Here is an 11,695-nt window from a genome sequence, read left to right on the forward strand (position 1 = left end):
ATTAAAAATGCATTAGAAAAATGCTCTGTTATTTTCTTCTAAGATATGAAATGAACATGAATGATACTGCAAAGAACACATACTATACTGAAAAGTAAAACAGCCATTTACAGATGGTGCTCAAGAGGATATCAAAGAGAACATGCCTAATGATGGGGGAAAGGCATAGTTGTAGCAAATTAAATATCAAAGGCAAAGTATAGAGGCAATATTGCTCATTTAAGAACAAGGGAGAGAATCTTAATATAATAAACATTTTTTTCTTTTTTTAACTTTTTTATTTTTTTAATTTTTATTATTAATTACATTTTATTAACTCTGTATTCCAGCTATATCCCACTCCCTCATTCCTTCCCAATCCCATCCTCTCTCCCTCATCTCCTCCCTGCATTTTCCAAGACCACTGATTGGGGAGGACCTCCTCCCCTTTCATCTGACCCTGTCTTATCAGGTACTTCAGGACTGGCTGCAAAGTCCTCCTCTGTGGCCTAACAGGACTGCTCTTCCCTTGGGGGGTAGGGAGGTCAAAGAGCCTGCCATTGAGTTCCTGTCAGAAATAATCCTTGTTCCCCTTACTATGGGAAACCAATTGGTTACTGAGATACCATGGGCTACATCTAAACAGAGGTTCTAGGTTATATCCATACATGGTCCTTGGTGGAGTATCAGTCTCAGAAAAGACCCCTGTGCCAGATATATTTGGTCCTTGTGGAGCTCCTATTCTTTTTACATCATATTAACTCCCCCTTCTTTCATATGATTCTCTGCATTGTGCTGAAGGTTTGGTTATGAATCTTAGTATCTGCTTTGATACACTGCTAGGTAGAGTCTTTCAGAGACCCTCTGCAGTAGGCTCCTGTCCTGTTACTTGTTTTCTCCTATGTCCAATGCACATCACATTTGTCTTTCTAAGTGAAGATTGATCATCTTACCCTGGGTCCTCTTTCTTGTTTATCTTCTTTAGGTGTATAGATTTCATTATGTTTATCATATCTTATAGGTCTATATAAGTGAGTATACACCATGTGTGTCTTTCTCCTTCTGGGATATCTCACTCAGAATGATCTCTTCTAGATGCCACCAGTTGCCTGCAAATTTCATGCTTTCCTCATTTTTGATTGCTGAGTAGTATTCCATTGTGTAAAAATACCACAATCTCTGTATCCATTCCTCTGTTGATGGACATCTGGGTTGTTTCCCGGTTCTGGCTATTACAAATAAAGCTGCTACAAACATGGTTGAGCAAATGTCCTTGGTGTGTACTTGAGAAAATTTGGGTATATGCCTAGCAGTAGTATAGCTGGTTCTTGAGGAAACACTATTCCTAATTGTCTGAGAAAATGCCAGACTGACTTCCAAAGTGGTTGTACCAGTTTACATTCCCACCAGCAATGGAGGAGGGTTCCCCTTTCTCCACAACCTCTCCAGCATGCGTTGTCATTTGAGTTTTTGATTTTAGCCATTTTGATGGGTGTAAGGTGAAATGTCAGGGTCGTTTTGATTTGCATCTTGCAGATGGCTAAGGATGTTGAGCATTTCTTTAAGTGTTTCTCTGCCATTCTATAAATCTCTACAGAGAATTCTCTGTTTAGCTCCGTACCACAATTTTTAAAGTGGATTACTTGATTTATTGCTTTTTAACTTCTTTAGTTCTTTATATATTCTGGATACCAGCCCTCTGTCAGATATAGGGTTGGTGAAGATCCTTTTCCAGTCTGTAGGCTGCCGTTTTGTTCTGACGACAGTGCCTTTTGCTTTACAGAAGGTTTTCAGTTTCATGAGGTCCCATTTATTGATTGTTGCTCTTAGAGCCTGTGCTGTTGGTGTTCTGTTCAGCAAGTTGTCTCCTGTGCCAATGCGTTTTAGGGTCTTCCCCACTTTTTCTTCTAACCGATTTAGAGTATCTGGTTTTATGTTGAGGTCTTTGATCCACTTGGACTGTAGTTTTGTGCAGGTGACAAGTATGGATCTAGTTTCATGTTTCTACATATAGACATCCAGTCAGACCAGCACCATTTGTTGAAGATGCTGTCTTTTTTCCCTTGACGGGTTTTGGCTTCTTTGCCAAAAATCAAGTATTCATAGGTGTGTGTGTTTATTTCTGGGTCTTCTATTCGGTTCCATTGATCCTCCTTTCTGTTTCTATGCCAATGCCATGCAGTTTTTATTATCCTATCTTATAGGTCTAGTATCCACTTATGAGTATGTATATACTGTGTGTGTCTTTCTCCTCCTGGGATACCTCATTCAGGATGATCTTTTCTAGATCCCAAATTTGCTTGCAAATTTCATGATTTCCTTGTTTTTAATTGCTGAGTCGTATTCTATTGTGTATAAGTACCACAATTTCTGCATCCATTCCTCCATTGATGGGCATCTGGGTTGTTTTCAGGTTCTGGCTATTACGAATAAAGCTGCTCGAGGCAGATGCTGAGACTCAATCAAACCTTCGGCAGAGTGCAGGGAATCATATGAAAGAAGGGGGTGTTAGTATGACCTGGAGAGGACAGGGGCTCTACAAGGACCAAATATATCAGGGCACAGGGTATTTTTATGAGACTGTTTCTTGAGCCTAGGTCCATGTATGGATATAACCTAGAACCCCTGCTCGGATGTAGCCCATGGTAGCTCAGTATTCAAGTGTGTTTCCTAGTAAGGGGAACAGGGACTATTTCTGACATAAACTCAATGGTTGGCTCTTTGACCTCTCTCCCTCCCTCTGAGGGAGGAGCAGCCTTGATAGGCCACAGAGGAGGACTTTGCAGCCAATCCTGAAGATACCTGATGAGCTAGGTTCAGATGAAAGGGGCGGAGGTCCTCCCCTATCAGTGGACTTGGAAAGGGGCAGGGAGGAGAGAAGGGAAGGAAGGAGGGTGGCATTGGGGGAAATAGGGAGGGGACTATGGCTGGGATACATAGTAAATAACCTGTGATTAATATTAAAAAATAAAAATTATTAAAAACAGTAAAAAAAGAAACATCAAACCCAGGAGTAATCCTGCTTCTGCATATACAATCCAAAAAAAATGTGTTAATAAATTGAAGTAATCTAAACTAACTAGTGTACTATTTACAAACACAAAGATAGGAAAATAGTTCTGGTATTTATCTATAAATAAATAATTAAAATGTGGCTAATAACCACAACAAAATACTATTTGGTCATAAAAATTTTAAATTATATCATCTATACCAAGATGAATGACTCCTGAGACCATTAGTGTTCAGTAAATTCAGCAACTAAAGAATGAGAAAGCCATTAATAGAGTCTTCCACTGATCTTTTTCCTCAGTTAAATGGAGCACTGGATTTGTACATTTGCTTCCCCTTTACTCTACACTTAGTACTCATTTTTGTACGTGATAAAATAAAGCTGAAATCAAAAAAAAAAAAAAAAGAGAAAGCCATGTAGTCTCATTTGTATATGAAATCTACTAAAATTGGTGTTGTTTGGAAAGAAAATTGACAAAAACAAGAGACAGCACAGGTTATTAGTCAGAGTTTGTAGTATCAAATTGTCAGTAGGAATAGGTGTTCAGGGATATTTTACAATAGTGTGACAAAAGTAGATAATAATTGTAGGCTTAGAGTTTTCACCAAACCTACTTTATTTAGGATTCTTAAGAACCTTTACTTCCATCCTCACTCCCACCCCTCAAAATTAGATAGATTTCTAGGGAAAAGGGCTGTTGTTCTCTTTAAACTACTACCTGCTGATCAGGGTTCATGGGACATTAGGGGATTACCAGACTCAGTGTTCAGGATAACATCAGTCCAGTCCAAAGGACAATACAGTGTAGCAACACGAAGTTAGTGATAGCTAGAAGACCAAGTTGATTGCCCTGAGAAGCTCTCTGGAACATTTCTCCATGTAAGGTCAAATGCTGAAGCACAAAGATTAGCACAGCCATGTAGAGCCAAAAAGCGGTGTTTCGCTGTGCCTTAGCCTCTGTATATGTCCTCTCCTCAAAGTCCATGCACTGATGTCCTCAGCTGGCCAAAATCACGCCCCACGCACTTGAGGGATCACAGCAAAACATCATGTGCCTTTTCATAAACCAACATGGGCAAAACATCACAAACCCAGCTTGCAACAAACATCACATTGCAAAATTCAGTCTTCAAAGAAAATAGAAATTTCCACTACAAATAATGGACTAAGCATTTATTTATATATTTATTCATCCATTTATTTATTTATTTTTATTTTATTATTATTTACAATTTACTCACATTGTATCCCAGTTGTAGCCCCCTAACTTATCTTCTGCTGGTCCCACACTCTCTCCCTCTTGTTTCCTTATCCCTCTTCCCCAGTTCACCGATAGGGGAAGTCCTCCTCCCCTACCGTCAGACCCTAGCCTATCAGGTTCCATCAGGACAGCCTGGATGCTCTTTCTCTGTGGACTGGCTAGGTTGCCCCACCAGGGACAAGTGATCAAGGAGCAGGCAACAAGGTTCAGGTCAGAGACTGTCTCCTCTCGTACTAGGGAACCCACATGGAGACTGAGCTGTCTATGGGCTACATCTGAGCAGGGAATCTAGATCCTCTCTGTGTGTGGTCTTTGGCTGATGCAGCAGTCTCTGCAGTCACCCCAGCGCTCTGCATTTTTTTTTTTTTTTTTTTTTTGGCTTTGTTGGTCTCCTTGTCTCGCTCCTGTCCCCTCGAGGTCCTTTTATATCCCCCTTCTTCCAAAAGACTCCCTACTGTCTCTCCAAAGTTTGGCTGTGAGTCTCTGAATTTGCTCCGTTCCCCTGCTGGGTGGATTCTTTTAGAGGACATCTGTGGGAGGTTCCAGTCCTGTTTCCTTTATTCTACCACTTCAAGTGTCTATCCTGTTTTCCCTCCTCAATGAGAGTCAAGCATCTTCCCTATGGTCCTCCTCATCATTTAGCTGCTTTTGGTCTGTAGATGTTAGTACATATAGCCTATATAATATGGTTAATATCCACTTATAGGAGAGTATACACCTTGCATGTTTCTCTGCTTCTGAGATACCTACCTCACAATGATCTTTTCTTTTTCCATCCATTTGCCTGCAAATATCATGATTGCATTGTTTTTAATAGCTGAGTAGTATTCCATTGTGTAAATGTACCACAATTTCTGTATACATTCTTAGGTTGAGGAAAATCTAGGTTGTTTTCAGATTCTGGCTATTATGAATAAAGCTGCTATGTACATAGTTGAGCAAATGTCCTTGTATCATTGAGCATCTTTCAGATATATGCCCAGGAATGGTATAGGCTCTTCAAGTTGTACTATTCTTAGTTTTCTTAGAAAGCACCATTGTTTTCCAAAGTGGTTGTACAAGTTTACATTTATTTCCACCAGCAATGGAGAAGGGTTTCCCTTTCCACATCCTCTCCAACATGTGTTGTCCTTTGAGTTTTTGATCTTAGGCTTTTTTTTGTGTGTGAGATGGAATCTGCATTTCCCTGATGATTAAGGACATTGAGCATTTCTTTAAGTGTCTCTTCACCATTTGATATTCCTCTATTTAGAATTCTTTGTTTAGCTCTGTACCCCATTTTTAATTGGATTATTGGATTATTGGATTATTAATTATTGGATATTAATTATCCAATTAACCAATTGGATAATTGGTTTTTGGTGTTTAATCTCTTGTGTTCTTTTTATATTCTGTATATTAGCCCTCTGACAGATAAAGGGTTGGTGAAGATCTTTTCCTAGTCTGTAGGCTCTCATTTTGTTCTGTTGACAGAGTCTTTTGCTTTACCAAAGCTTTTCATTTTCAGGAGGTCCCATTTATTGGTTGTTGATCTTAGAGCCTGAGCTTTTGGTGTTCTGTCCAGGAAGTTGTCTCCTGGGACAGTGGGTTCAAGGATATTTCCCTCTGTTTCTCTAACAGGTTTAGTGTGTCTTATTTTATGTTGGGGTCTTTGATTCACTTAGACTTTAATTTTGTTCGGTTTGGTAAGTATGGCTCTATTTGTATTTTTCTACATGTAGGCATCCAGTTAGCCCATCACCATTTGTTGAAAATGCTGTCTTTTTTCCAGGTATGTTCTTTGCTTCTTTGTCAAAAATCAGGTGTCCATAGCACGAATAAGTGCTGCAGAATTATATGCAGCTAAAGAAGGGCAGGCACTCTGCTGAGTTCATGGTCTCTGCTAGCTCACTGTGACTCAGGAGGGCCAGGCAGCTGGGGTTCAGGCAGAAAGATCTCTGAGTCTAGACCTGCTACAGTGCCCCACAGGCTTCCTTGAGATGGTGGACAATGGAACCTGGGTTTCGTGCCTGACTCAGCTCAGCTCTGCTGGGTTTTCTTTGTGCTGTGCTGGTGGTTTCTGACCCATGTGAGCATGGCAGCTGGGGAGCGAATGGAGACTCTCCACCCACATAGTACCAGAAGGTATCCCCTCCACAGGACAGTGAGAGTGAGAACCACTAGGTGCTGCAAGCAGGAAGTGTCCACAGGATTGTGAGAGTTGGTGTCCGGGTTTGGAACCTCACCCTCAGTACAGGAAGGTGTTCACTCCATGGGCCATGAGAGTGAGCACCCAAAGTCTGAGCCTCAAGCTACTTGTATCAGGAAATTATCCACAGACTGTGGGCTTGAACAGGTGGCCCAGAGCTGAGGGGTTGGAGCCTTGAGCCACACACACCAGGAAGGTATCCACAGTTGGTGGGCTTGGGCAGGTGGCCTAGGGCTGGGGAAGTGCCTGGTTTTCTGTGAATTTTTCCCAGTATTAGAATGGTGGCCTGAAGATGGACCCTCACTTATCCCTGTGGTTTCTCCTCTCATCTGAGAAACAAGGGTGTCAGGGTTTTGGGGTCCACAGTACAGCCTGATAATCACTCTGTTCTCACTGCTGAGCTGCTGTTCAGATAACCTTCATGGTTGGTGCTGCCATCTTGAATCTTATTCTTGATTAAATATGTCCAGACAACAAAGATTGTATTTAAAATATCTCTCCATAAAAATGTAACAAACAAGCAAATTGATGAATCTGCTTTACTTAGCTTGATTTTGATGTATTGTATGTACCAAAACATCACATGTCCTTGCACAAATAAGGTTGTAATTTTTGTATAAAAATCTACTTATTTAAAGATAATGTTTCTTAATCTAATAATTTTAATATGAATGAAAATTACCAGACAACTATGAGTTGACATTGTGATAGTGTTGACATCTTTAAAATATATTTTTAAACTTTTAAGATTTTACTCATAGTATTATGGGAGTATCATAGTAAAATGGAGAGAGGGATAGAAGGGTAGGGCAAAGGAAGAGTGAGAAAAAGGATGCTGAATGGTAAAGATGTTTGAAATAGTCATATGTAGAGAGAGTATTGTATAAGCTTCAACATATGTATATATCCTCAGATAGAAGTAGGAGCTTATGAGCCCTTCATTTTTCCATCTGTAATATTTGATAGGTTTCCTGCAGGTCTTATGTAGGCAAACATGGCTTTTAAGAGGTTATATTTATCAAATTCATATAAAACAGTTTATTAGAGTTGTCTACACAGAGAAAATGTTCCACTCAGAAGCAGAGACTAACAAACAAAACCCCCATTGCCATATGTGCGGGACCTAACCTACAGTTGTTTGTTCAGGTATATTTTACAGACTCCATAACAATGCAGCCTTTAGTTACTGATCTTTGTTGTTTACCCAAACTTTGATACTGAATGGGAAACATCTTCCGTAGTGGTTTTCCTTAATAATATAATAAGGTGCTATGCAGAATGATGGGGAGAAAAGTCATCAAGATAGTCTTGCCCAGCTTCCTCCATGTTATAATGATGACTTTCCTGTCAAGATATGGCCATCAGTAGCACTATTGATATGGAGTAACCAAAACACTTTCTGATTAGATTTAAATCTGCTCCCCAGAAGAAATGCACTTTTGTTATTGGGAATAACATGGTAGTTTTTAGTTACATTTGTTTTGAGAAGTGAGGAAGAGACATTGATGATAAAGATAACATACAAAATATATGATGTGTTATTAGATAATAAACATAAAGAGGAAATACTAAAAAATAAATAATAATTCAAATGGGACCTGCCGAAAAGTAGCAGTAGATTCTCCTCTGGGTTGTATGAAACTCAAAACTCATAAAATTTTGGTCCTATTTACAAAATACATGTTTCTCCTATGATCCAGTTAGAAAGTGGTTCCTTAATATATAAGTGAGTTATGAATGGCATTAATTAATAACTAGTAAAAGAATAATATATAATGAAAGTAATATATAATAAAAATTGTTTGCAAATGCTCATTTTGACAAAACAGAAGAACTGTCACGATTTAAGTGCTAAAATAATGATTGAATGTGTTATTATAAGAATATGTTATTTGAATATATTATTACACAAATATATTACTTTTACTAAAACCATTGTGTGATTTTAAAAAACAAAAGCTAAAATAAGTTTTGATATTATTTTGTAAGAATTCATATGGTATGTTCTGATTTTCTTTCAAAGGGAAAGAAGGATGAAATAATTATAAGATCTAAGCTTTTTTTGCCTGACATTTCTTGTGAGGTTACATTTCATTAATAGTTTCATTTTGCAGAACTCAGTTATTGTTATTCAGAACCAGTCTGGAGATATATGTCATTGTAGAGTTTGCATGCATAAATAAGCATAATATTAATAATCAATGGCAATTAGTGCACAATTCACTTCCTCTTAAATTTAATTATATGCTTGATTAAGAGTGTTTGGGTACTTAATTAAAATAAGAAGGTCCAATGATACTTAATTCTTTCTTATATTCTTATTATAATCCTAATAACTACAATCTTCACTCAATCCATGCCTAGCTCCTATTAATTTTAATCGTAAGTATGCCTGCTCAGTGAACAAAGCTTGAAATGCAATTGGATATGTTATATAAGGAAAATAGTATGCAGTCTGACAGTATAAAATGAGGAAAGAGTCTAGCTCCAGCAACTGAGTGAAGAGATAATTTCATAATTGGTTTCAATTAGTGTTTTTTTTTATAGCTTTAGTGAAGCATTCCCTTTTATACTACCCCATGAGCTATAACCAGAAACAAAACTAGTTAGCATGATTAGTAGGTGTCATTGTTTAAAAGGTAAAATACATACTAATTGCTAAGCTCCCAGTAAGGATAAATGAGCTGAATAACAATAAAAAGCGTCACTGGGATATCTTTGCCATTGCTAAGTCTAAAATAGTTTGGAAGGAGTGAAATCAGGCACACTCAATAAACTTAAGGCTCATAAATACACATTTCTCTTTGGAAAATAAGTTCATCCACAGTGTATATCTTTTCAGTTTGTATCAAGCAACCATTAAGTGAGCATTAGAAATTGTTATCAAGAAATCCATCACATTGTTAAATTTAGATTGCGTTCTCATTAATTTTCATTTAAAAAAATAAATCTCGATAATGAGGTTGGTACCTAAGAAGAAACTAAAGTATTAAAAGCCTCATTGACCACCGACTAGTAAATGGCAGGGATAGAGTTTAAAGTAAGGTTGATTTGGTTTCATTAGTGGGATTTATCCAAGTACATTTTACTAGTGTAAAACTGCTCTAAAAATGGATAACTATTGCACAAAATTCTTTAATTTGTTGCAATTTTCTTCTACACCTACAGAACACTTCCTACAGAAATGGAGGTTAAGCAGTATTATGGGAGGAAACATAACAAGTTCATTGTATTCCTGTATGCCCCTCCTCCTGAAAACTTTATGGCTCTAAATTCAATGACCCCACTACTACTATTCTCACATGTACTAGTGTCTGTCATTTATTTCTTTGTGAATTCAGACGTCAAAGGGATTTAATTTCATTTCAAAAGATATTTGAGAGGATGGAGAAATAGGTCACAATGCAAGAGGTTTGCTTTGCAAGCATAGGTACCCAAATTTGATCACCAGAACCCATGTAAAGAAAAAAAGTGGAGCTTCTATGGTGACATGCATTTACATAGTCCATTCACTGAAAAGGCAGAGGCAGGGGGATCCTTGTGGGTTCTGGCCAGCCAGTCTAACCAACTTGGTGAGAGATAAGACCTGTATTAAAAGAAAAATGATGAATGACTCTTAATGAAGGGTACCAGGGTTGTCGTTTCTATCCTATGTCCATGTGCATGAGTACACAAAAGCACATGTCTACACACACACACACACACACACACACACACACACACACACACAGGCAAACTCAATATCTATGCTTATTTTTTTTCTTAAGTATCCATTTCTTTGAACTGAGGTAATTCTTTCATGATGCACAGATAAATTGTAAAAGCTTTCTCTAGAAATTTAAAATAGATTTAGATTTTAGTAGAGTAAAGCAGTGAATAGTCAAGGTAAAGAATGGCAGACACTTTAAAACTGTGTCAGTACAACCATAAATTAAGAACAACTATATCATATTAGGGATGAGTGCATATTTGGCTGAAATAATGCATGGTTTAAAAAAAAAAAAGATATCACTTTTTTTCCTCCAGAGTTAGAAAGCACTGTGTGTATGGAAAATTGTTAACATAACCCGGAGGGAGGGAATTTCTTATGTATACAGAAGATGAGAGATTCTGTGGAGATGTTTGAAGAATGTTACCATACAAAGAGGAGCATGAAAGATGAGAGAAACCTCAGTATTTGGCAGTATGATGAAACAAATTCTATCAATCTATATTTCACTGTTTTAAATTATATGAGCCAAACAGACCTAATTTTTGTCTCCTGGGGCTAATGATGATTGAATTTCAACAATTCAATGCACTTATTTGAAAATGGAGCATGGTTTAGATATGTGCAATTTCTTTTGAGATTGTGCATGTTGACCTTGTTTTGCCTGAAATTGGAGTTTTACCATGGCACTGTCATCCTTAGTTTTTGACAACCTGACACAGATCTAGATGTATCTTGGATGATGTCATCTGGTCGGCAGCTGAGCCCAGCCCACTATGGGTGGTATCTTCCCTAGAGATGCAGACCTGGACAGGATAAGACATGTAGGTGAGCATGCCTACCAGCGTCTTTCCTCCAAAATCTGCTTCTCTTCTTACCTCCAGGTTCCTACCCTGAATTTCTGGGCTGGCTTCCATCAATGATGGAGTATAATTTGTTAATTTGTTACCAAACAAAAGCTTTCCTCCCCCAAGTTGTTTTTGGCCAGGATCACAACAACACAGAAATAAATTAGAAAAATCACTTTCAATTATTTTCTACCTTCTTTTGGGTAAATAACAGTGTATCATGTTTTGTCCCTGACTTGTTCTCTCAGAAAGCTTGTTACTCTGGTCTATTTCTTCCCTTAAAAAGGTAGAGACATAGGAGAGTGACTCTAGGTAAATTTAATTATATGTTGACCTAAATAGACAAATTATATAGTAGTTAAGAGGTTTATATTATGTCAGAGGCAGTCCCTCTTCCCATTACTATGTAACCCACTTGGACACTGAACTGCCATGGGCTACATCTGTGCAGGAGTTCTAGGTTATCTCCACGAATAGTCCTTGGTTGGAGTATGAGTCTCTAGGAAGTTCCCTTTGTTCAAATTTTCTTGTTCTGTTGTTTGATCACCTCCCCCTGAGGAGGGGAGCAGCCTTACTAGGCCACGGTAGAGGACAATGCAGCCAATTTTGATGAGAACTGATAGACTAAGATCAGAAAGGAGAGGAGAACCTCCCCTATCAGTGGACTTGGGGAGGGGCATGCATGCAGAAAGGGGGG

The sequence above is a fragment of the Psammomys obesus genome, unplaced genomic scaffold (genome assembly GCF_907164565.1).
Source record: "Psammomys obesus unplaced genomic scaffold, mPsaObe1.curated_primary_1811, whole genome shotgun sequence".
NCBI classification, from domain to species: Eukaryota; Metazoa; Chordata; class Mammalia; order Rodentia; family Muridae; genus Psammomys; species Psammomys obesus.